Raw genomic sequence first — 25871 nt, 5'->3', positions numbered from 1 at the left:
TCTCACATCATCATACTCCACATAATGGATTTTTGTCGCCATTATAGTCTGTTTACAGGAGTCTGAGCCTGAATGTTAAACACGGTTAGATTTTTGGAAACTCTGTCTAATCCTTTGGGTAGAACTCTATTACCTGGGGATTTTCATTATCCTAATGTTAATTGGGCAAATCTCAATAAAAACGCATTCTGTGAACTGGAATTTCTGGAGGTACTTGTCTACAATAACTTTATCCAGTCAGATAATTTTCCCACACATAGTCATAACTTTCTTCATTTGATTTACTTGATCATTCTGGGCTGATTAATAACACAAAGATTCTGCTACTTATTGTAATTCTGATTGTACTGCTATTGAATTTACAATTTCTAATAGTAGGATTTACATATCAACAGTTGTTCTGTGTGATTATAGCAATATGAATTATGCATAATTAGAAGTCAATACTAAGTCCACAAACTGGACTGAGGTATGCTTGAATGGTAGACTTCAGGGGAGGTGGCATCTGGTAAATATGTGTAATCAGACACTTAAGGTAATATCAACAAAAACTGTGTAAAAATAAACATGTAACTCATCTACCATGGTGGAATACTGGATTAAAGTAGTACAGAGAAAAAGCACAAATACATGAATTACAAAAGGCACAAAGCATCTGTAAACAAGGAAAAAAATCAACCATGACAAAAGGAAAATAAAAATGTTCAGGACAAAGCTAAGTGAAATGAAAAAATAGCCATCATGAGTGACTCTAAAAATGTTTTTAGACATATGTAAAAGCTATTTTTTTGCTCTCTTTGTTCCTGATGTCTATCAACCAGTAGTCCCTTTCAGTCAATTGGCCCACTTGATCCCATCACTAGGGTGAGGGTTGACTAGGAGGGAGTCATTATTCAAATACCCAACAGAAGTGATCTGAGATTTTTGCTGATTTGCAGCTTTATCCTCTGGGAGCGCTCAGTGAAGGGCCAGAGAGGGATGTATAATCGACTGACAGCACAGGCCATTCCTTCACTTCTGTAAGAGGAATTCCCACCAAGCAACACTCTCCCTCCTCTTGAAGCGTGAGTGATGTTTTTCTCCGATCTCCACCAGGAAAATTGTACTTCCCATTGTGCTCTAGAGTGTGCAAAACCCTCCCAACCCCCGCCCCCTACTCACCACTGGAGCAGTTAGTACACTGCACCTAACTGAATGACAGTTGCCTTTGTCACAGTCAGTAGTCAATCTCTCTGTGCCATGGAGCCAGGCAGAACAAGAGCTGTTCCCACTTTGGTCCTTTAGTCATTAACAACTCCATTGTTGGTTATCCATCTATACTCGGTACAATCTTTAATGAGTATTGCAGTAGCATGCTCACTCTAAGTAGTATTATTTTGTCAAACTGGACAATTAATATAGCAATGGTCCAATTAATACTTAAGACCCAGCTATTCTCAAAGGTCATGAAGACCAGCAGTTTTAGACTATAAAACCTGCACAGTGAATTTAATAACAATATTAATTAATCTGTCATTTCCTCCCTTTTGCTGCTTGAATTAACTAGCCTATTCCATGTGGTGTTAGATTAACTTTACTCGTCCTGTGGTCAATAATGATATATTTCCCCTTTCAGAATAACTGGGATAATACCATAGATAATTTGGGCAGACCCGTGAATTGGATAAAGCATTTTGAAGCTGCCTCTGCCCATTAGTTGTACATGGGCAGTTTTGTTGCAAATTTTCTATTACCCATCCATAGATCAAAGCTGTTCTTGAATATGGACAGGAATGAGCTTTGTTTCATGTGGATGAGGAGTCTGTTCCAGAGAAGTTCCAAACAGTAGAGGTCCCAGCATAAACCCTGGGGGACTTCACTGGCAACTGGTCTCTTTGTGAAGGTAGCTTCCCTTAATTTGATCTCCTGCATCCCATCTGTGAGCCAGTTGGCAGTCCAGTGGGTGATGTAAGAAGTTTATTCCCAGTATATTTAGCTTTTCTACTATGCCTGAGTGGGAGATTGTGTCAAAAGCTGTGGCCAGGTTGAAGTATGCAGTATGTACTGTTTTACCTTCATACATTGGTTTGGTGACCTATACAAAAAAAGTCAACCAGGTTGAGTAAGCATCAACCAAACTGACACGATGTTTGTAGGTTCCCTATGCCCTTAATTAATTAATTCCATGGTAAGTCTTTCTATGGCTTTGCATATGAAGCTGGTCAGACTTATGAGTCCGTAATTGCCTGAAGCTGCCCATTCTCCTTTATAGCTGTTTTCCATGCATTTGGTACAAAACCTGTATGGAGGTTGAGGTTGAACAGTGTTGTTAGGGGAGGTGGCTAAACTGTGCTTCATGTTATTTATGATGCATCTAGGGATGTTGCCAGAACCCATCAATGCAGTATTTTTAGCTTTTGATAGTAGGACTTGGTCCTATGTGAAAGTTGGAGGCATGCCAGTTTTATTTATATCTTATGGGACAGATGGAGGAGAGAGAGGGGTAAAGTTAGAGCTGAATTTATTGGCCAGTAGGTTCAGTATACCTTCAGCCTCAGTGTAGCTAACATTGTTCACAATCAGCTCAGCACATTGTTGCATTGTACTTCTGAGATTACTGACAAAACTAAAAAGAACTTGTGATTGTCTTTGTTTTAGGTACCTATTTCAGCCTCAAACTTGGCTTTGGCAGATTTTATTAAACCCCTGAGTTGTTTTTGTGTTTCAGTGATGAGGGCTCTAACATTCTTGGAATTACTCTTCTTACTTTTGGTCAAAATTCTCTTCCTTTTATAATAAAGCTTTTTGATATTATGATTGCAGTATGTGGGTTTGTTTCTATGGTTTGCCCTGTGCTTGTTCCTTTGGGGTATGGCTGCATCTATGCAGCTATTTACATGCTGGAATAGGGAGGTAGTGTATCTTTCTGCATATTCAGTGGAGTTAACTCAGTTTGGAGGGGATATAAAGTTTGCCAATGTATCACTTAGGAGTAGGTAGGTAGTTTGTCTTAAAGAAATTTCTAAAGTTACCTTGGCTGGAAGGGGGCTCTAGTTTAAATTTTTTTTTTCAAAGGAGATGGCTGTCCGGCCAGACCTAACAAGTGATGAAAATACACAAGGGATAATACAAGTTGCTCCCATATTAGTAAGGACAAGAACCTAGATGTCATTCCCCTAGTGGGTATTCTGACTAATTGTTCCAGGGCATTTGTATAAACAAAGTCCATGAATCTCTGCACTTGTGCACTAGTGGTGGTGTAGATTTCCCAGTCTATAGTTGGATAGTTTAGATCACCTAGGAAAATGATATTGAATTTGTTTAATACTGAATGAGTCTATTTCCAGTAGGCATTCTGGCTTTCTTGTGTCATAGAGGAAATTCTATAGTTAGCTAATAAATGGCACAAAACCTTTCTGATGGTTATTTGGACATAAAGCTCTAATGTATCATGTTGCTTTACCAGTGTTGATGTGATTTTTTCTGGAAAAAGATTGAAACACCTACATCTTTATTCCCCTCTTGTACAGTTGCTGGGTTAAACCTGTAGAAGACATAGCCCTGCACAGCCAAAGTGCTCTCTGCCATTGTAACCATGCCTCAGTCACTACACAAACATCTACATCCTCCACGATGAGAAGGGCTTGTAGGGAAGGGAGTTTTTTGTTTAGGCTTCTAGCATTGATGAGTAACACCTTCATATTTTTCTTTGCTTGCTTCACTATGTTGGTAGTTTTATCTGGGGATTGCCTGACAAAAGTATTATGGAGGTGGACAATCTTTTTGCCAGTAATCAAAACCCTAGAGGAGACACAAAATCGTCTGTTGATCATATCCTCCCAAGCTGAACAACACTGAATCTACTTTTAATGACACGAAAAACTAAGCCAATTATTGAAGTCAGTTAGTTTTGCTTATATTGCAGAATCTTCATTGGAGGAGGTAGAATGCCGCTCAATGCTAGGCTCACATCTGTCTGGGACACAGTCTTAGAGCTCCATCATGTCTGTCTTCGTATGCACCATAGTCCAAGGATGTACATCTCAAGCCATTGGCACCCACATGTTCTATGACAGAGTCATACTGGTACTTGTTGTTCAAGGACTTGAGTGACTGTGTGATCTGATGGATCCTGGCACCAGACAAGCAACAAACCATCACTGTCCTTGCTCAGCCAGGTAAGAGGTATATCTTACAATGGAGTCACCTATAGCAAGAATGTTTGGTTGGGTCAAATCACCTTGTTAATACATTACTATTTTCATGGAAATGTGCCACCAGAGTGGAAAATCACTAATATATTACTTGTACATAAAGGTGGAAAAACTGATATAGTACAAAATGTCCACCTCTACAGCTGTTTGATTACAGTATTAAAACAAGGCAATATGTGCACAATAGCAACTCATCTTTACCAGTAAAAACTGACCCATATACGCCTGGTTTTATTGAAGGCAGCTCTACCCTTACTAGCCTGGCTGACTTTTATGAACCTGTAATTGAAAGATTAAATCAAGGTCTCATTATGATTGTCACTTTTCTTGATTTGCTAAGGTTATAAATAGCCTGGCTCAGAATGGCATCAATAAAAGTTTTTAAGCCAGGAAAATAAGTTGATGTATTGCAAGATGGTTCCATCAGTGGCTGTCAAACAGAGATCAGAGGATTGCATTTCTAGAAAATACAGCTACGTGGATTACAGCTACTACTGCTGCACTGCAAAGTTCACTGCTGGGTCCTATCCATTTTCATTTATTTTTCCCAGTATCAACAACTGGCTCACAATGGATACCAAAATATACAGACAATAATAAAGTAAGTCATTTAATTACATGAAATGAGGATATCAACTCTATTATCAAATGTCTGTACTGTTAGGTTAATAGGTGAGTACTAGGCAGTCAGTCTGCACACCATTTCAAGTGTAGCAAAAACACCCTATTCAAAAGTTCCCTCTAGCCTCAAGGAGGGCAAGACAAGATAGACCATGGGGAGAATTTGAGGCCAATCCAATTATTTAGGTTTACCTTGAAAGTGGGAAGGGTGTTAGTCTGCTTCACGTGTAGTGTAAGTTTGTTCCAGGGATGAGGGATGTGTTGAGATATGGATGTATCACACCAACATGCCTAATTTATCTGCTGATGAATGTTTATTTATTTATTTACTTGTTTAACATTTGTATACCAGGGTGGTCCGGCTGGGCTTAGTAGCCCCTTTTCAGTGAAGGCCCAGGGAGAAAAGCTCCACATATAAGAGAAATACAATGCAATGTTATGTATACAAACCAACACTGAGTGGATACAGTCAATGATAGTTATAAATTGTTTACAATTTTACAAGAACAAAAAACTTATAGTACTACAACTAATATGCAGTAGTTACATTAGTCACAATATATTCACACGAGACAAAAAAACTCATAGGACTGAAAGTAGTAAGAAACTACTATATTAATACAGAAAATCAGCACATAGTCAAAAAATTCAGAACAACTATGGGATACTTGTTGTGTCTTTCGGCTTATCCCGGTTAGGGGTCGCCACAGTGGAACTCCGGTCCACTAATGTTTGGTAGTGGATTTTTATGTGCCGAGTTACCAGCCCTGACACACAACCTTCAATGAAGGCACACCCATTCAAGCATGCCTCCACACAGAAGACGATCTAGCTGAGAATCAAATGCGACAACGTCTTGCTGTGAGGCGACAACACTACTGCAGCACCACTACCGCGGGTATACAAAAGTAATTGTAATTGTAAAGTTTGAGAAATTTGGTTATGAGCATTAAGACATTCCATGACAATAATTTTTAGGGCTGTGGAGGAGGTGAAAAGGAAAGAGCAGAGATGGAAAGAGTTGGGGGAATGGTGAAATGATACAGCATATTAGCCTGGGGATGTGCAGCACCATGTCCAATTGTCATTTAGGTGTGTTTTAAGTAGATTGTTGAATGACATGGGGTTTTCTGTTGTGAGAATATTCTGAAGTATAGAGTTCATTTTTTTAGATTTGATTTGAATACAGTGAGTCTCCAAAGTTGTTGTTTGATTTACTGACTTTTAGCAGGAGTTTGTTACAGGATCTTAGGGGTCTATTCTTAAATGTGGGTTTGTACTAAGGTTTGCAGGGCTGGACACTTATCAGGTTGGTACATGACAAAATAGATTACTATAAGTTGGTTGAAGGATAAGAGGTTGGTTAGCTCTAGCCATTTTATTGTTGGAAAGCAACACAGTGATGGGTTCTGTTGGGAAGGTTAGCTGCATATTTGGCGATTTTGTGGTAGCAAGCCTCTAGCCTATTTAGGTCTGCTTTTCTAAGGTTTGTGAATATTGGGTTGGCATACAGTAAGGTGGAAAGAAGGAGTCGGTAAGGTAAGGTTTGATTCTGTAGAGTGAACCTAATTTGATGTGGGCTTTTTAAATAATGTGCCAAATGTTTGTCAAATTTCAGACTGCTATCAATGGTGACACCTAATAGCTTTGTTTCTGTGATTGATTCAATTACTGTGTTGTTAGAAGAGATGATTCTAAAGTACTGACTGTGGGTATTAGCTGTATTGAGGCTGTTCTGGAAGACTATTAATTTGATTTTGTTGGGGTTTAGAATGAGTTGGAAGTTGTCTAGGTAGGATTCAAAGGCAGAGAATGAATTTTGGGTAATTTCATGGAGCTGTGATGTTGAACAGATGACAGTGGAGTCATCTGCATATTGGATGTGGGTGGCAAGGCTGGAGGCAGTGTGAATTTTATTTGTAAAGAAAGAGAAAAGCAGCGGGCCTAGTATTGATCCTTGTGGGACACCGACAGTGACTATTAGCAGAGAAGAGAGATCTTTTTGCCACTTCACAGCCTGTTGGTGATTGGAAAGATAGCCGGGGGATCAGGACAGGGCTTCCTGAGATAAGTTGAGGGAGGCAAGTTCACATAAAAGCTTTTGGTGGGATAATGTGTCAAATGCTTTAGACATATCTAGAGAGATAGGAGAGACATGTTCTCTTCATTTTTGAGTTGGTTTCTGGTGTTGGTGAAGCTTAAGAGTGCAGTTGTGGTGCTATGTTTGGGATGGAAGTTGTTTTGAGAATTGGATCGCAGATATTTTGTTAGTAGATGGTTGAGTAGTTGTGCATGGATACATTTTTCCAAAATTTTAGAAAGTGGTGATAGAATGGAAATTGGCCTAGAATTAGAGAGTTCTAGTGATTATCCACCTTTGTGGATCTTTGGGATGTATTGTTCAGTGATGGATCTATTGACCAATATTGATACAGGGTAGCAGATGACATCAGCTGCCAGTTTGAGATATTCATTTGGTAGCTGGTCAGCTGTGAGTGACCTGGTCACCAAACTCTACAAAAAAACTATGAGTGAGCAATGTTCTCACTGGCCCAAGCAAGGAAACAACATGGGCAGGTACATAAGATTAAAGCAGTGATACAGTAGAAAAAAGACAATTTTTTAGAAACAACAGACTGTTTATTGGTAGGGGCGGTCTTGTCTGGGTTTAGATTCTGCTATCTATTTATTGAAGTGGGCGTACTGTTTACAATGGATTTAGTAGTAAATTGCTCCATTTATAAATTAAGATTGGTTACAGCAGAATAGCACTAAGGTTTTGATGTAGTAGTGTGCTCTGCTACTGAAATTAAAGCAATGAGAGTAGAAGACCACCAAAGTCAGGATTTGAGGAAAGAAGAAATGGCAGTTCTGCTTCGGTGCTATTGTTCTTGAGGCAATAGCCCTTCATATAGTTGTGAGAAAGCAGACTGCAGCTGGAATGATTTTGTAAGGGTGATAGGGCTTGTGTAAGCGCAAATACAGTATGCCCAAAATCCAAGTACAATTGTAATAAGAATTTTACTGCTACATTTACATTGGACAGTAAGGCCATCACAGATGTTTTGTATAAAAATTGGGCCCTTTTTTCTGGGAATACTGATTTACTGGGCAAATTGGGAAAAAAACTGTATGTGGTTTATAAACGAGACAGGTCATTTAAGAATTACTTGGAAAAAGGAACTGAGGTTGTTCCCAGAAAAAGTAAGGACATGAATCTTATGGATATGTATAAGTGTGGTTGTTGCCCCAGTGTGCATATATTTTATTGAATAATAGCTTCCAAGTAAGAGGTGAAACTTAAAATAAATTGCAATTTTTCCTGTAATTCAAGAATGGTAGTTTCTTTGGCCCAATGCAAATTATGCCCTGCATTTTATGTAGGGAACAATTCTAGGAAACTAAAGGAATGTATTTATTAGGATTTATTTGAAACTAATAATGCACTATATAAACACATTGAAAAAAGAGAACAAATATCATTTTGGGTTTTTATTATTAGAACAAGTAGTACGTGACCCATGATGTTTAATTATTAAAGAACATTTGGCAAGTTGTGAACTGAAATGGCCACTAAGGTTAGATTCTACTAGTTTCCAGAGATTAAATGAAACTTGTTTTATTAATTCTACTTTAAAGTTTAAATATTATGGTTTTTGACTATGAAAGTGCTTGAGAGACATTTTAATTGTGATCTCTTAATTGTTTAATTGATTAAACAATTTGCTTGGATTGATTGTAACGTGATCTTATTTGTGTTTTTTAAGTGGTTTGTAATGTTCTGCGGAAGTTCCATTTAGAAGAAAGAAAAGCACTTCACATTTTAATAAAGATGTTCCTGGTTTTATTGGATTAGTTGTTGTTTGCACACCTCAGCAAGTGTGTGGTTATTGGAGTTTGTTTGCTACTTGCTTAGTAATTTGGTGTGTTCTGTGGAATTTTCTTTATTCAGATTCTCCTTCCATCTGCCTTTGATGTCCTCTTGACTGGAGAGCAGGTTGTTGCTGGCAATCCTTATGCAGGGTGTCTGATGACTATATCTTCCTATATTTGCCTTGCAACCTGATAGAGTTTTGTTTTACCATCTACTGAGTTATTTTCAGAAGCTGGTAGGGTGCTTCTTCTGTTTTGTTCTTTGCTATTATAACTACTCTCTTAGCCTGTTTGTTAGCCAACCAGTATTGGCTTTTAGCCTAGTCCATATTTCTCTCTCTCACTTTTTCCTCCACCACTTTTTTTTTTTTTTTTTGGTGACATATTGGACTTCTAGATTTTACCACCAGCTTTCCTTATGCACCTAATTTCCATACCTGGCTAAGCTGAATATCTGTTCTATAGTCCTCACACATGCTGTTTTTGGCAAGTTGACTGGTTTTATGTCCAGCTTTTGCTCAACAGAGCTATCCCAGGTAACCCAAACCAGGCAACTGGGCACAGGTTGGCCAGTAGCTTTTTGATCCAGGGCTGCTGGAATTTATGGTAGGTACACACTAGCCAATTGAGCACATGGACCCCCTCTTACCATTAGCATGAGTCCCTGGCGTAGGTTGGAGGAGGCTGTGTCCTCAATCCACTTATCACTGGCAATAAAAAATACCCTTACTCATTTTTGTGACATTAATCAGAGTGACCAGATCACCTGGATCTAAATTTTAAATCATCAAGTGGCTAGCCCTTACACGGCACATGGTCTGTGATCCATGTTTTCCTATCTAGAGGATACTACACACCACAGTTATTGCCCATAACAGTTGGTCTATACAATTCTTCCCCCAATAGGCACCTTCTAGAATCTGTACTGCTGCCAACAACTCCATTGTTGGTTGAGATTTGAGGTGGAAACATCCAGAATATATATATGGAGGAATCTCACAGAGACACAGGAAGAACATACAAACTCCACAATGATGTTTGCCGGCGGTCAGGATCAAGCCTTGTACTTTGTGCATGGGAGAAGAAGACCTTAACCACAGAAAGTACCAACAATAGTACAGATTTAACCATTGTGCCAACTGTGTCTTTTCTATATATGTATGCTTCTCTGCAAATGATCAGTGGCCATTGTGTTCTACTAACTGATCATCCATATATTTGAATTTATATTTATTTATTTGTAGGTTATCTCATGATCATATAAACACTGCAGGATTGCTGGTTGTGCAAGATTATTGGAGGTTTCTCCTTTTCCCAGTGTTGTGTGACCATAGATTTAGTTTATATAAGAAACAGGTTGCAGGGGCGGCTCCCCCTGCATAATCAGGATGCACTAAGACTCCCCTTATTCCAGCAAAAAATTATGTTTTCAACTACTGCAGTGGTAGTGCATGTGAGTTATGTTGTCCATCAGTTAAAAGGAAGATGCTGATTTGTGACCATATGGTTTGCAATAACTCATAGGGGAAGCATATTTTTTTCATTTAACCAATAAAAAAGGTAAGATTTTGCTAAATGCCATGAAAAAATAACTGATAACCTATCAGAAAGAACAGTGCAGGAAACTACAGAGAATACCAACATGTAAATACAATTTTATTGAGCAAATAACAATGTATAAGTAATACAAATGTATTGAGTGCCTTCATCTCCAAGTGAATTGTGACTTCATCAGATTGTGGTGTGAATTTAAAGATTTGATTACTGTGTGTGTTTCATTTCAATGAAATCTCAGTTCATTTGGAGATGAAAGCTCTCAATAAATCTGTATTATTTAGATGCTGGGATTCTCTGTGGTTCAACCAACAGAGAAACTGCTGAAAGAATGCACATAAAAATAATAACCTCTGACTGCCTTCTAAAGAAAGGAAAAACTAAAGCATGTAAATCTTCCACACACATTCTCTGTGGTTTCCTGCAAAACAATATTATTTTCCTTTGACACTGATGTGTGATGATCATACACACTATTATTACAGTCAAGGTCAAGGAAGCATGGCTTTGTTTATACATCATGTTAGCTAGCTAAAACACAGGAAGGTGTGCGATAACAGCACACAGGTTCCTGCAAAGGGAAAAATAAGCAGAGGTCTTGACAATCAGATATAACTAAACTATCAAAAGGATACAAAACCACAAGGTATTACACTCAGAATGCTGTTAAATGACAACATACATCTGTATGCAAACAAAAGCACAGCATAAATCAGAGAAATTAAGTGTACTTTAGGCAGCAAGAAAACTTAAAAATCATAAGTCAGGACACTTGATGGAGGTACTTGTCACCCGTCTTGTGTAACTAGTTGAGATGAGAAGGCTTGTGTATTCGCTTATATACTTTATTACATACAAACAATTCAGGATTGATAGCAGTAGCATAAAATGTAAACAAACTGACTACTGCACATACATACATGCTTACACCTCTGCAGCTCACTACAAAATGGCAGACTTGCTTGCACAAGCTCAGTATTTATATACATGTGCTAGCTCACTAGAAAGCTTCTTAAAGGTACATACACACTCTGATCTACATCCTCCCTCTTTACTGAGCTGCCTTGCAATGATAATGACATTTGAATAGGCATGCAAATTATATAGACAATAATGAATAAACAACATTCATTTCCAAGTTGCCATGCATCTGGAACATGGTCTGAAAATGCGACCTGATCTAGTAATGTAGCAGTTAGGACTGGGTTTAGCAACAGGGATAGTTATTGGTGAATGATCTGCTTTAGGACTCTCGGGGATATTCTCAGGAACAGGGATATTTGTTGGAATGTCCTCTGGAGCTGCAACATTGGATAAGTCACTCTGAGAACTAGTGTCTTTATCACAGGCAAAATGCTTCAATTCTGGCTCAAACACCAGTACCAAATGTTTCTGATTCATTCTAAATTCTACTCCTTGCGATTCCATGATGTACGATCTCGTCTCTGGACATAAACTTTTCATGACTCCAATCTGAACAAAACCTTTTGCTGTCTGCATCCACTATCTCCCCTTCTTGTAAGGGATTGAGTGGTTTGCTGGTCTTATCATAATAGGATTTTGGGACAAACACTTTTTCAGGAGTTGAGCTTTCACTGCTTTGTTGTTCTTTGCACATGGAGCCAATAAATTGCTACTGATTGATGGTGTGGTTCTGGTTTGTCTTGACATAAGTCTCTAGGTTGGTGAACTAAGATGATTATTGCAAGAAATGTTTCTGAGATTCATGAGATTCAGAAAAACATCAGCATTTTTTGTTTCGACTTCTCTAACAACTGTTTTGCACTTTGAGCTGCACATTCTGAAAAAACATTTGACTGTGGGCACTGTGGGCTCGTAACATGCACAAAATCCCACTCTTCAGGAAATCTCGAACTGCTGACTTGTAAACTGTGCAACATTGTCAGAAATAAATTTGTGTGGACTACCATGGACAGAAAAATGTCTCAACAACTTAGTAATGACAGTACTGGATGTGAGATTAGGAAGTAGGTCAATCTTGAACCAATTTGAATAAGAGACTACTAACATCAAGTAATGTTGACCATTCCATTCAAAAATATCTCAACTACTGTAAATCAAGGTAGTTCAGGAATCTGGTTTAGCTGAAGTGGCTCTTTCTGTTGATGTGATTTAGTACTATTACAAACAGAACAAGATGAAAGTACTGCCTCAATATCTCTTGACAGAGAAGGCAAAAATACTAGTCCTCTCACCCTACTTTTGGTAGAATCAGTTCCTGGGTGGCCACGATGCAAGATGTTAATATACTCTTGTTGCAAGGATTTTTGGAACAATCACTTTTGGACCTTTCATGGTGATACCATTGTCAGACAAAATCTCATCTCTGTAGGGAAAATATGGTTGCGCTTCTAGTGGTAAACAAGATTGCTTTGATGGCCATCCTCGACTAATAAAATGGTTCAGCTGCTGGAGAATTGGATCTGAAGCTGTATAAGTTCTAAGCTCATCAAGATGTGTGGAAGTAAAATTTCTCACTTCCTTGACTTCAAAATCAAGTTTCTCATTTTCATGCTGTTCAGTGTTTTTCGAGGGCGATCTGGATAAAGTATCAGCAAGATAAAGAAGTTTGCCTTTTGTGTAAACAAGATTGAAATTATACTTTTACTATTTCAACATCTTGCATTGCAATTTTGCAGGAGCTCTGTGCACAGGCTTTCTCAAATTAGTGACTAGAGGTTTGTGGTCAGACTTAATTTGAATAGGTGGGCCATAAATATAGTCATGGAACGTCAAACATGCAAACACAATTGATAAAAGCTCTTCCTCTATCTGTGCGTACTACATCTTGGTTTGGGTTAGAGTTCTCGAAGCATAGGCTACTGGTCTACCCTCCTGAAGAATGACTGCACCAAGACCAGACTTTGAAGCATCACAGGAAAGAGTCACTGGTTTGTTAACATCAGACTGGCAGTTCGCTGTTTCAGGACATCAAATTGTGTTTGGTGTTGTTCCAACCAGGACCGGCTTGCATCTTTGCATGTCAACTCTCTTAATGGTGTTGAAAATTGGATCAAATCTGAGAAGAACTTGCCTAGATAGTTAACCATACCAAGAAAATGTTGTAGGGCTTGGACATTGTCTGGTGCTGGCATCTCAAGAATTTCTGTTTGCTTGGAAGGATCTGGTCGTAAGCCTGAACTAGGAAACAAATGACCAACATAAGTAACGTCTTGTAGCCTGAATTTGCATTTCTGAGGATTCAGCTTACAATTCACTTCACAAGCTCATTCTAGAACTTTCCTGAGGTTTCTATCAAGTTCGACTTCACCATTGCCTCCTACCAAAATATCATCTGCTATATTAGCACATGGATAGCCAGAAAAAATTTGTTTCATTGCATACTGAAAGCCTTCACTGACAAAATTTATCCCACATGGGATTACCAAAAATCTGTACCTGCCAAAAAGAGTACTGAAAGTGGTTAGGAATGAAGATTTTTGATCAAGTAAAATTTGCCAAAATGAACTTTTTGCATCTAAGACAGAAAAAACAGTGGCATTTGGCATAAGAGCAACTTCTTCGACTGTATGCATTGGATGATGAGGTCATTTTAGTGCTTTGTTCAAGTCTCATGGCTCAATACATATTCTAATATCATCTGAGCTTTTCTTATGAGCAACCACCATGGAAGATACCCATTGTCTTGGTTCTTCTACTGGACAAATAACTCCTTTGTTGCACCATTCTGTTTAGCTCAGCTTTGACTCTACCCTACATAGCTACTGGAACTTTCCTTGCTGGTCTGATGACTGAGCTGACTTCAGGGTCTAATTTCATGGAGTACACAACTGGGAGTTTGCCTAGTTTGTCTTTGAAAAGATAAGCATAGGTAGAAAAAATAGACTGGGTGAAATTAGAACAGATATCTTTTAAGCTTATATGGTGGACTTTCTTATTAAATGAAACCAGTCCCATTTCCAAACTGTTTCTGAGGCCTAATAATAACTGTACCTGCCTTTTGACTATATCAAATTGCAAGTCGTAGAGTAATATGAAAGCACTACTGAGCCTTCGGTCTGAATTTCTTCACCACCATAAGCAACAAGCTTCGCACACAGCCAAATCAAGCTTCTCTCCAGCTTTTACTCAAGCAAATGTTTCTGCTGACATAGCTTTACACTTTGAACCAGTATCAGCTTTGAGCTCTATGAGTCTCCCATTAATCTGAACAGTACAAAATACTTCATTCTTTGCTCACAAATCTACCGCATTGACTGTTTCACTAAGCACAAACACACCATCAACATAAAAAGGAGGGTTACAGCTTTCTAATTTATCAACTTGTCTCTTTGAATATAGTGTTTTAACAAAACAAAATCTTTGAAAATTATTCCACTTTTTACATGTGTGGCACTGCTGACCAAAAACTAAGCACTTTTCTCTTTTAGACTCATGATTTCCAGCACAGGTATGACAGTTGACTATGAGACTAGGTGAGGTCACATGCTTTGAGTTTGCTGACTCACCCTTGTGCTTCACTGAGCATGTCCACTTTACAGAGCATGCCTTGGACTTTGTTAGAAAGGTTCTGGGTTTCACTGAAGTAAGCACAGGTTTTGCTAGAGAGGACCAGGGCGTAGCTGTGCCCTTAGGCTTGTATCTTTAAACCACATGCTGCATACTATTAACATTAGCTTTGGAAGGTGATGAAAGCATACGTTTCTTATTAGTAAGCATGTTTATGTGCTTTTCTGTGAGTTCATATATTTGACACATCTCTATGGCCTTAATCAAAGTTAAGCACAAGAACGAAATCCTCTGCAAGTACGACTGGTGGAAGGCAAAAAACATACATAACAAGAAAAAAAGTGGCCAGCACCAAGCATCAGTGTGAAAAACAGCACAAATAAACCGTAAAGTTTACCACACAAGATTTATTAATTAAATAAATCCCAGACCAGTTTCAGCCCAAAAGCTGTCATCAGTGGGAAAAAATAGTTGTGACATAAGCAGTTCACCACACATATTTATTAGGTTAGCCCTCGAATAAGAGTTCTTCCCTTGGTTCAGATGGTTTCTTGTGTGAAAAAAATATAAACATATGAAATAAGCAATATAAATAAACATTATAAATACAAAAACATAATAATATGTCAAAAAAATGTTATAAATGATCATTCAAACCAGACAAAACCAGAGCACCCAGTTTGATGATCCAATACTTCTCTTTTTTTTAGAATAGAATGCCATCCTTGTTTGTTGGATCTGTCACCATGGACCTTGTTAATTATCGTGAACTGAAATCTGGCAGAATTGTGGTGTAGACAGTGTCTGTATAGACCATTGGTATCCCTTTTAATTCTCATGTCACTTCGATGTTCGGACATTCGCAGTCTGAGTGGTCATGATGTCTGGCCAACATAGAAAGCAGCACATGTACATATCGCAAGATACACAACCCAATCACTATTGCAGTTCCCAAAAAATTTCATGTCATATACATGGTTTGTGTTTCTACTAGAAAACTGTTTGGATGTGAAAATGTATGGACAAGAGGAACAATGTCCACAAGTGTATGTTCCCCAAAGCCTATCCCCCATCATAGTCAATTGGTGGCATCCAATGCTTCCGGAACTGACTCTTTTGAAATGGGAGAAGAAAGAACCTAATGTTTTGCCTCTTCTGTATCCATACTGACAAGTAGGTCCCAAAAGAGATGTCAATTCATCATTGGCACCAAGAATATTCCAATGTTTGGAAATTATATTTTTAATCATATTGATATTGCGTCCATATGTAGTAATGAATCTGATGATATCCACCTGTTCAGCTTGGGTTTTCTCCTTATATGTCAAGAGTGATGTTCTGTCCGAGTTGGATGCCACCTGCCTAGCATCCTGGATGTCAAATTCTGTATAGCCCTTAGCTCTAAATCTGCCTACCAAGTCATGCTGAGATTCCATATAATCCATTTCTGAGGAACAAATCCTTCTTATTCTGAGGAACTGGGATTTGGGGATATTCTGAATGATGTAGCTGGGATGCATGCTGGTGGCATGTAACAAGTTGTTATATTGGGGGTATTTCCGGAACGTTTTAGTTTTCAATGTATCATCTGGATTCCGAGTGATGGTGACATCCAGAAAGTTGATCTCACATAAATCACAAGTCAGTGTGAATTCAATACCCCATTTGTTTTGATTTAAATATTGCATAAACCCCAATAGATATTGTTGATCGGAACGCCAAACCAGCCAACAATCATCCAGATATCTGCGCCAAACATCCAGTTCCTCAATATATATATTGTGTGTAGAGTCGTAAATCAACTGTTCCTCAATGTATCCCATGAAGAGGTCTGCATAAATGGGAGCAAAAGATGCTCCCATAGCACTACCCCTAATTTGCCAAAAGCATTCTCCCTGAAAATGGAAAACATTTTTGTCCAGAACATGCTCAGCCATGCAGACCAAAAGTGTGTTGAATCCAACCAGGTTTAACTGTGCTCTATCTAGCCAATATTTGAGGGTTTCAAGTCCCACCCAGTGTGGTATGTTGGTGTACAGGGCCTTGACATCCAGAGTGCACAGTAACCATCCTGGTTCAAGTTTGGCGTCTGAAACCAATTGTAAGAACTGAGTAGTATCTTGTATCCTGGCACGAATCATTCCAAGTAATGGTTTAAGATATACTGTCAAGAATTCGGATAAAAGTTCAGTTAAGGAACCAATACCCGGAACAATTGGTCTTGCAGGGGGTTTACTGAGGGATTTGTGTATCTTGGGTAAAAGATAAAGTATTTGCTTCTGTGGATCCTTCACTGTGAGATGTGTCTTGACAGATTCAGATATGATACCTTCTGAAGCTGTCAAATTCAAAAACTTGTCAATTTCCTGCTTAAAGTTAGGCGTCGGGTCAATAGGCATCTTCATGTAATTGGAAGGGTTAGACAATTGCTTATTTCCCTCCCCCAGATAATAATCTGTATCCATGATGACAGTGGCCCCACCCTTATCCGCCTGTATGATGACAATGTTTTTGTTGTCTCTTAATTCTTGTAGTGCCATTTGCTCAGCATTGGATAAATTATGTTTCAAAGGGAAGAACTGACCCAAACTGAAATGAATATCTTTAAGAACAGCCTGTTGCAAAATGCCAACATGTTTATTCATGGGTGGAATAAAATCAGATTTTAAGAATCTGAATTTACTAAATCTTTGAGACCGTTCCATAGACCCAAATAATAATTTGAGATTAATTCTGCGACAAAAGCTGTTAACATCAGTAACAATATCAGACTCGTCCACAAAACCCCCTGGCATATAGTTCAAACCTTTACTCAAAAGTTTCTTTTGGTCATCAGTTATGACAGTCCTAGAAGTATTCAAAATATTATAGTCTATTGAGTCATAAACACTTGGAGCAAGCCCTCTATAGTGTCTATCTTGGTGTTTTCTGTGTTTTCTCCTGCCCCTCCTCCTGCCATGTTTAAATGGTGGGTATGGCTTCTTTGTTTTTTGAGGACCGGAAACTCCCTAGTGTTGGCCACATCAGTGTCTGTAGTGAATGATTCTTCTGTGGATGTGCTGCTGTGTGTGTTAGAGGACCCTCTCAGGATAGATCTGGGTCTCTTTTTATTTCTGCCCCCCTGTGACTTGTCTAGTTTCCATGAACCTAACTGTTTTGGGTATATCAAAAGGTCTACCCCTTTGGTAGTCGGTTAAGTCCCTGTTGAATTTCTTGATTTTTTTATCCTTAATCTGTTGTTCAAAAAACAAGTAGTTCCTTTGACAGTCTGCTGAGACAGATGGAATACTGTGGGTGTCCCTCATGAGTTTTGAGCTCCCCACATAAATCCCTAACCTCATTAGTTTTAGTTTCTATGATTCATTCATAGTATGAGCTGAGAATCCGTACTAATGACATAGAAGCCTGTTGTTGAGCTTGATACTATTATTGTGTCAAGAGATCATCTATCTTGCCCACAAGTGGTTGAATTTTGATTCTTAAACCCCTTGGGGTGATGTCTTTTTTCATGTAGGCCTTGAATAGCCTCAAATGCCAAATATTTGTTCGCAAACTTTTCATGCCTTTACTCAGCCTATTAAAAGCAGAGTTGCAGCCGTCTACTGGATCCATTTGTTGTTCAGTACCATTATCATTGGATGTACCAAAAACTCCAATGTCATTTTTATTGGCACACAGGCCCTTGAGTATCATATCCAGATCTATGACAATAAGCTGCCCACCATTGCAACAGATCTATTCAGATACAAAAAAAAAACACCAAAAAATTGGCTGAGTTGCTAGAAAAACACCAATAGGTAGAGAAGTTCAGCAAAAAGTCAAAGGTACCACTAGTTTTGTACTCATATAGAGAATTCCAAACAAAACCACAAATTGAATTGAAATCACCAGAGACTGTCCGACCCTCAATGAGGAGACCATAAACCTTAAATGTAAAAGTAGTCCAAATAAAGGAATAACTAAACAATTGTTATGAAAATGAATAAAATATCTTAAAGGATATGGTCCCACATATATATTAATTACTAATTAGAGCTTTTTAAATATATGTTACACAGATGGATCTCAAATATGAATATTAATGAGTATCAACACTATAACTGAGATAATCATGAGGGAAAAATATATACGTATATGTGTAAATATGTCACTATGCCTGATATCCAACCAACCTATAGGACTCTTGTCTCAAAATAGAAGTATTAATATATTTGAAACATAATATATGTCTTGTAGGATCATTAATAGGCAACAAATAGAACTTAACAGTACGACGTGGTTAATATGACCATGTATACTCCTGAAAAGTATGTTGGACAAAATATCTTATCCAAATAGGCAAAATTGTTGATCCTTACATCATATTTATGAACACATGTTGGTCAGGGCTGCCCTGCATACAAGTATGTATAAGGTCACTGAAGGGACTCATACACCCAAATGAACCTAAAACTAGATATGCCCAAAATAGATAGATCAATAGTCATAGGTCCAATAACCACATTGCAAAATCTACAACAGAATCGAAAAATCTAATAACCAAAAAAAACAGGCACACATATGTTCATATATGGATTAAAGTTAACATAGATCAATCCAAACAGTCAGATAATTGGCCATCAACACTTGAAGTATTGAAATAAAAAATCCCAGTTGTTAATATATGCAAAAATAAAATAAAATAGCATCCAACCCATTGCTAGACTGACCAAATATATTTGTGGTTGCCAGAATCCCATTATTCAAATATGACAGTCCTGATATGTGCTTTCAGTAATGGTAACCAACAATCCGTCACCATTAATAAAATATTCATTTGCTTCGTACATTGTCAATAGGGTCAAAATCTAAAGTACTAAAGTGAAACACATAATTACATATGAACAAAGGGAAGATAGTACCACAGAAAATGTCCAACAATGCTGAAACAATTGTCCCAAATAGCATAGTCAAGAAGAAATTATGTAAATACTAAATGTGTCCAGAAAACTGAACCGATATTCCATTCTCTCCTTGCATGACCCAATATGATTGAATCCGACCAAAAAAGAGCTTAATAAAAAGAGATGTCCGTTGTATTCAGCCAAATGCCAATGCCAAACAGTTAGTAAGCACTCATTCGTTTCATCAATAAAGCACTAACAATGTTCCCCAATAATGGAAAAAATATTCCCACTATGAAAGGCAAAACTTCACCACAATTCTGAATCCAAAACCCCAAGTTGAGAAATGGTTTTAGCCATAAAATAAAACGATCAGTACCTTAATACCAATAATCCAAAATGGCGTCCGCAAACGCCTAAGACCATCCAAGTTGTGAATATAGTACATAAGATGCTGATTCTTGTTACAAACACCAAACAAAAGACCATAGTCCATGTAGAGACAATCCATGAAACATGATAAACCCATTATCCAAGAGAAACTAAGGCGCTGTAAACCATATTATACATCCAGTATCAGGGAACACCTCCACTACAGACACCGACCGTGCCAACACTGAGAGAGTAAACAGCAGAGCAGGAAGTGAAGCACAAGAACAAAATCCTCTGCAAGTACGACCGGTGCAAGGCAAAAAACATATCTAACAAGAAAAAAAGTAGCCAGCACCAAGCATCAGTGTGAAAAACAGCACAAATATGTCATGTCTAACTAAATGTATCTGTAATTTTTCATTGTGGAGCTTTTCTCCCCGGGCCTCTGCTGAAAAAGGGCCTTTTCGGCTCAGTCAGACACTCCCGGTTAACAAATGTAAAATAAATAAATAAACCGTAAAGTTTACCACATAAGATTTATTAATTAAATAAATCTCAGACCGAGGCTTTCATCAGTGGAAAAAATAGTTGTGACATAAGCAGTTCATATTAATATGTTTTATATTTTTTCACACAGGAAACCATCTGAACCAAGGGAAGAACTCTTATTGGAGGGTTAACCTAATAAATATGCATGGTGAACTACTTATGTCACAACTATTTTTTCCCACTGATTTCATGGGTCATCTCTACATGGACTATGGTCTTTTGTTTGGTGTTTGTAACAAGATTCAGCATCTTATGTACTATATTCACAACTTGGATGGTCTAGGCATTTGCGGACGCCATTTTGGATTATTGGTATTAAGGTACTGATCGTTTTATTTTATGGCTAAAACCGTTTCTCAATTTGGGGTTTTGGATTCAGAATTGTGGTGAAGTTTCACCTTTCATAGAGGGAATATTTTTTCCATTATTGGGGAACATTGTTAGTGCTTTATTGGTGAAACAAATGAGTGCTTACTAACTGTTTGGCATTGGCGTTGGCATTTGGCTGAATACGACGGACATTTCTTTTTATTAAGCTCTTTTTTGGTCGGATTCAATCATATTGGCTCATGCAAGGAGAGAATGGAATATCGGTTCAGTTTTCTGGACACATTTAGGATTTACATTGTTTCTTCTTGACTACGCTATTTGGGACAATTGTTTCAGCATTGTTGGACATTTTCTGTGGGACTATCTTCCCTTTATTCATATGTAATTATGTGTTTCGCTTTAGTACTTTAGATTCTGACCCTATTGGCAATGTACGAAGCAAATGAATATTTTATTAATGGTGACGTATTGTTGGTTACCATTACTGAAAGCACGTCAGGAGTGTCATATTTGAATAATGTATTAACAGGGATTCTGGCAACCATGAATATCTTTGGTCAGTCTAGCATTGGGTTGGATGTGGTTTTATTTTATTTTTGCATATATTAACAACTGGGATTTTTTATTTCAATACTTCAATGTTGATGGCGAATTATCTGACTGTTTGGATTGATCTATGTTAACTTTAATCCATATATGAACATATGTATGCCTGTTTTTTTTTTGGTCATTAAGTTCGTCGATTCTATTGTAGATTTTGCAATGTGGTTATTGGACTTATGACTATTGGTCTATCTGGAAACTGAATGATAACAGGGATACTCAATATTCGAATGAATCCCTAACAGGGGTCCTGTTTGGAATATAATTAGTGTGTTGATATCACTTTGAATTGTATTCTCAACTTTGGGGAAAGTTAAAAAATACACATAGGTGCCACTTTGCAGTCACCATACATTTCATTGAAGTGCTTTGGTACATTGGTATATGATTTTGGGCATATCTAGTTTTAGGTTCATTTGGGTGTGTGAGTCCCTTCAGTGACCTTATACATACTTGTATGCAGGGCAGCCCTGACCAACATGTGTTCATAAATATGATGTAAGGATCAACAATTTTGCCTATTTGGATAAGATATTTTGTCCAACATACTTTTCAGGTGTATACATGGTCATATTAACCACGTCATACTGTTAAGTTCTATTTGTTGTCTATTAATGATCCTACAAGACATATATTATGTTTCAAATATATTAATACTTCTATTTTGAGGCAAGAGTCCTATAGGTTGGTTGGATGTCAGGCATAGTGACATATTTACACATATACGTATATATTTTTCCCTCATGATTATCTCAGTTATAGTGTTAATACTCATTAATATTCATATTTGAGATCCATCTGTGTAACATATATTTAAAAAGCTCTAATTAGTAATTAATATATATATGGGACAAGATCATTTAGGATATTTTATTAATTTTCATAACAATTGTTTAGTTATTCCTTTATTTGGACTACTTTTACATTTAAGGTTTATGGTCTCCTCATTGAGGGTCGGACAGTCACTGGTGATTTCAATTCAATTTGTGGTTTTGTTTGGAATTCTCTATAAGAGTACAAAACTAGTGGTACCTTTGACTTTTTGCTGAACTTCTCTACCTATTGGTGTTTTTCTAGCAACTCAGCAAAATTTTTGGTGCTTTTTTTGTATCTGAATAGATCTTTTGCAGTGGTGGGCAGCTTATTGTCATAGATCTGGATATGATACTCAAGGGCCTGTGTGCCGATAAAAATGACATTGGAGTTTTTGGTACATCCAATGATAATGGTACTGAACAACAAATGGATCCAGTAGATGGCTGCAACTCTGCTTTTAATAGGCTGAGTAAAGGCATGAAAAGTTTGCAAACAAATATTTGGCATTTGAGGCTATTCAAGGCCTACATGAATAAAGACATCACCCCAAGGTGTTGAAGAATCAAAATTCAACCACTTGTGGGCAAGATAGATGATATCTTGACACAAGAATGGTATCAAGCTCAACGACAGGCCTCTATGTCTTTTGTACGAATTCTCAGCTCATACTATGAACGAATCATAGAAACTAACACTAATGAGGTTAGGGATTTATGTGGGGAGCTCAAAACTCATGAGGGACTCCCACAATATTCCATCTGTCTCAGCAGACTGTCAAAGGAACTATTTGTTTTTGAAAAACAGATTAAGGATAAAAAATCAAGAAATTCAACAGGGACTTAACCGACTACCAAAGGGGTAGACCTTTTGATACACCCAAGACAGTTAGGGTCATGGAAACTAGACAAGTCACAGGAGGCAGAAATAAAAAGATACCAAGATCTATCCTGAGAGGGTCCTCTAACACACACAGCAGCACATCCGCAGAAGAATCATCCACTACAGACACTGATGTGGCCAACACTAGGGAGTTTCCGGTCCTCAAAAAACAAAAAAGCCATACCCACCATTTAAACATGTCAGGAGGAGGGGCAGGAGAAAACACAGAAAACACCAAGATAGACACTATAGAGGGCTTGCTCCAAGTGTTTACGACTCAATAGACTATAATATTTTGAATATTTCTAGGACTGTCATAACTGATGACCAAAAGAAACTTTTGAATAAAGGTTTGAACCATATGCCAGGGGGTTTTGTGGACGAGTCTGATATTGTTACTGATGTTAACAGCTTTTGTCGCAGAATTAATCTCAAATTATTTTTTGGGTCTATGGAATGGTCTCAAAGATCTGGTTAATTCAGATTCTTAAAATCTGATTTTGTTCCACCCATGAATAAACATGTTGGCATTTTTCAACAGGCTGTTCTTAATGATATTCATTTCAATTTGGGTCAGTTCTTCCCTTTGAAACATAATTTATCCAATACTGAGCAAATGGCACTACAAGAATTAAGAGACAACAAAAACATTGTCATCATACAGGCAGATAAGGGTGGGGCCACTGTCATCATGGATACAGATTATTATCTGGGGGAGGAAAATGAGCAATTGTCCAACCCTTACAATTACATGAAGATGCCTATTGACCCAACACCTAACTTTAAGCAGGAAATTGACAAGTTTTTGAATTTGGCAGCTTCAGAAGGTATCATATCTGAATCTGTCAAGACACATCTCACAGTGAAGGATCCACAGAAACAAATACTTTATCTTTTACCCAAGATACACAAATCCCTCAGTAAACCCCCTGCAAGACCAATTGTTTTGGGTATCGGTTCCTTAACTGAACCTTTATCCGAAATCTTGACAGTATATCTTAAACCATTACTCGGCATGATTCGTGTCAGGATGCAAGATACCACTCAGTTCTTACAATTGGTTTCAGACACCCAAATTGAACCAGGATGGTTGCTGTGCACTCTGGATGTCAAGGCCCTGTACACCAACATACCACACTGGGCGGGACCTGAAGCCCTCAAATCTTGGCTAGATAGAGCACAGTTATACCTGGTTGGATTCAACACACTTTTGGTCTGCATGGCTAAGCATGTTCTGGACAAAAATGTTTTCCATTTCCAGAGAGAATGCTTTTGGCAAATTAGGGGTACTGCTATGGGAGCATCTTTTGCTCCCATTTATGCAGACCTCTTCATGGGATACTTTGAGGAACAGTTTATTTATGACTCTACACACAATGTATATATATATATATATATATATATATATATATATATATATATATATTGAGGAACTGGATGTTTGGCACAGATATCTGGATGATTGTTGGCTGGTTTGGCGTTCCGATCAACAGTATCTATTGGAGTTTATGCAATATTTAAATGAAAAAAAACGGGGCATTGAATTCACACTGACTTGTGATTTATGTGAGATCAACTTTCTGGATGTCACCATCACTCGGAATCCAGATGATACATTGAAAACTAAAACATTCCGGAAATACCCCCAATATAACAACTTGTTACATGCCACCAGCATGCATCCCAGCTACATCATTCAGAATATCCCAAAATCCCAGTTCCTCAGAATAAGAAGGATTTGTTTCTCAGAAACGGATTATATGGAATCTCAGTATGACTTGATAGGCAGATTTAGAGCTAGGGGCTATAGAGAATTTGACATCCAGGGTGCTAGGCAGGTGGCATCCAATTCGGACAGAACATCACTCTTGACATACAGGGAGAAAATCCAAGCTGAACAGGTGGATATCCTCAGATTCATTACTACATATGGACGCAATATCAATATGATTAAAAATATAATTTCCAAACATTGGAATATTCTTGGTGCCAATGATGAATTGAAATCTCTTTTGGGACACACTTGTCAGTACGGATACAGAAGAGGCAAAACATTAGGTTCCTTCTTCTCCCATTTCAAAAGAGTCAGTTTCGGAGGCATTGGATGCCACCAATTGACTATGACGGGGGATAGGCTTTGGGGAACATACACTTGTGGACATTGTTCCTCTTGTCCATACATTTTCACATCCAAACAGTTTTCTAGTAGAAACACAAACCGTGTATATGACACGAAAGTTTTTGGGAACTGCAATAGTGATTGGGTTGTGTATCTTGCGACATGTACATGTGCTACTTTCTATGTTGGCCAGACATCATGACCACTCAGACTGCGAATGTCCGAACATCGAAGTGACATGAGAATTAAAAGGGATACCAATGCTCTATACAGACACTGTCTACACCACAATTCTGCCAGATTTCAGTTCACGATAATTGACAAGGTCCATGGTGTCAGATCCAACAAACAAGGATGGCATTCTATTCTAAAAAAAAGAGAAGTATTGGATCATTAAACTGGGTGCTCTGCTTTCGCCTGGTTTGAATGATCATTTATAAAAAACATTTTGACATATTATTATGTTTTTGTATTTATGTTTATTTATATTGCTTATTTTTTCACACAGGAAACTATCTGAACTAAGGGAAGAACTCTTATTTGAGGGCTAATCTAATAAATATGTGTGGTGAACTGCTTATGGCAGAA

This window comes from Protopterus annectens, chromosome 3.part1 (assembly GCF_019279795.1).
Source record: "Protopterus annectens isolate FY-2018-M chromosome 3.part1, PAN1.0, whole genome shotgun sequence".
In the NCBI taxonomy this organism is placed as follows: Eukaryota; Metazoa; Chordata; order Ceratodontiformes; family Protopteridae; genus Protopterus; species Protopterus annectens.
The sequence above is the reverse complement of the archived record's forward strand: the minus strand, read 5'-3'. Positions refer to the sequence as shown.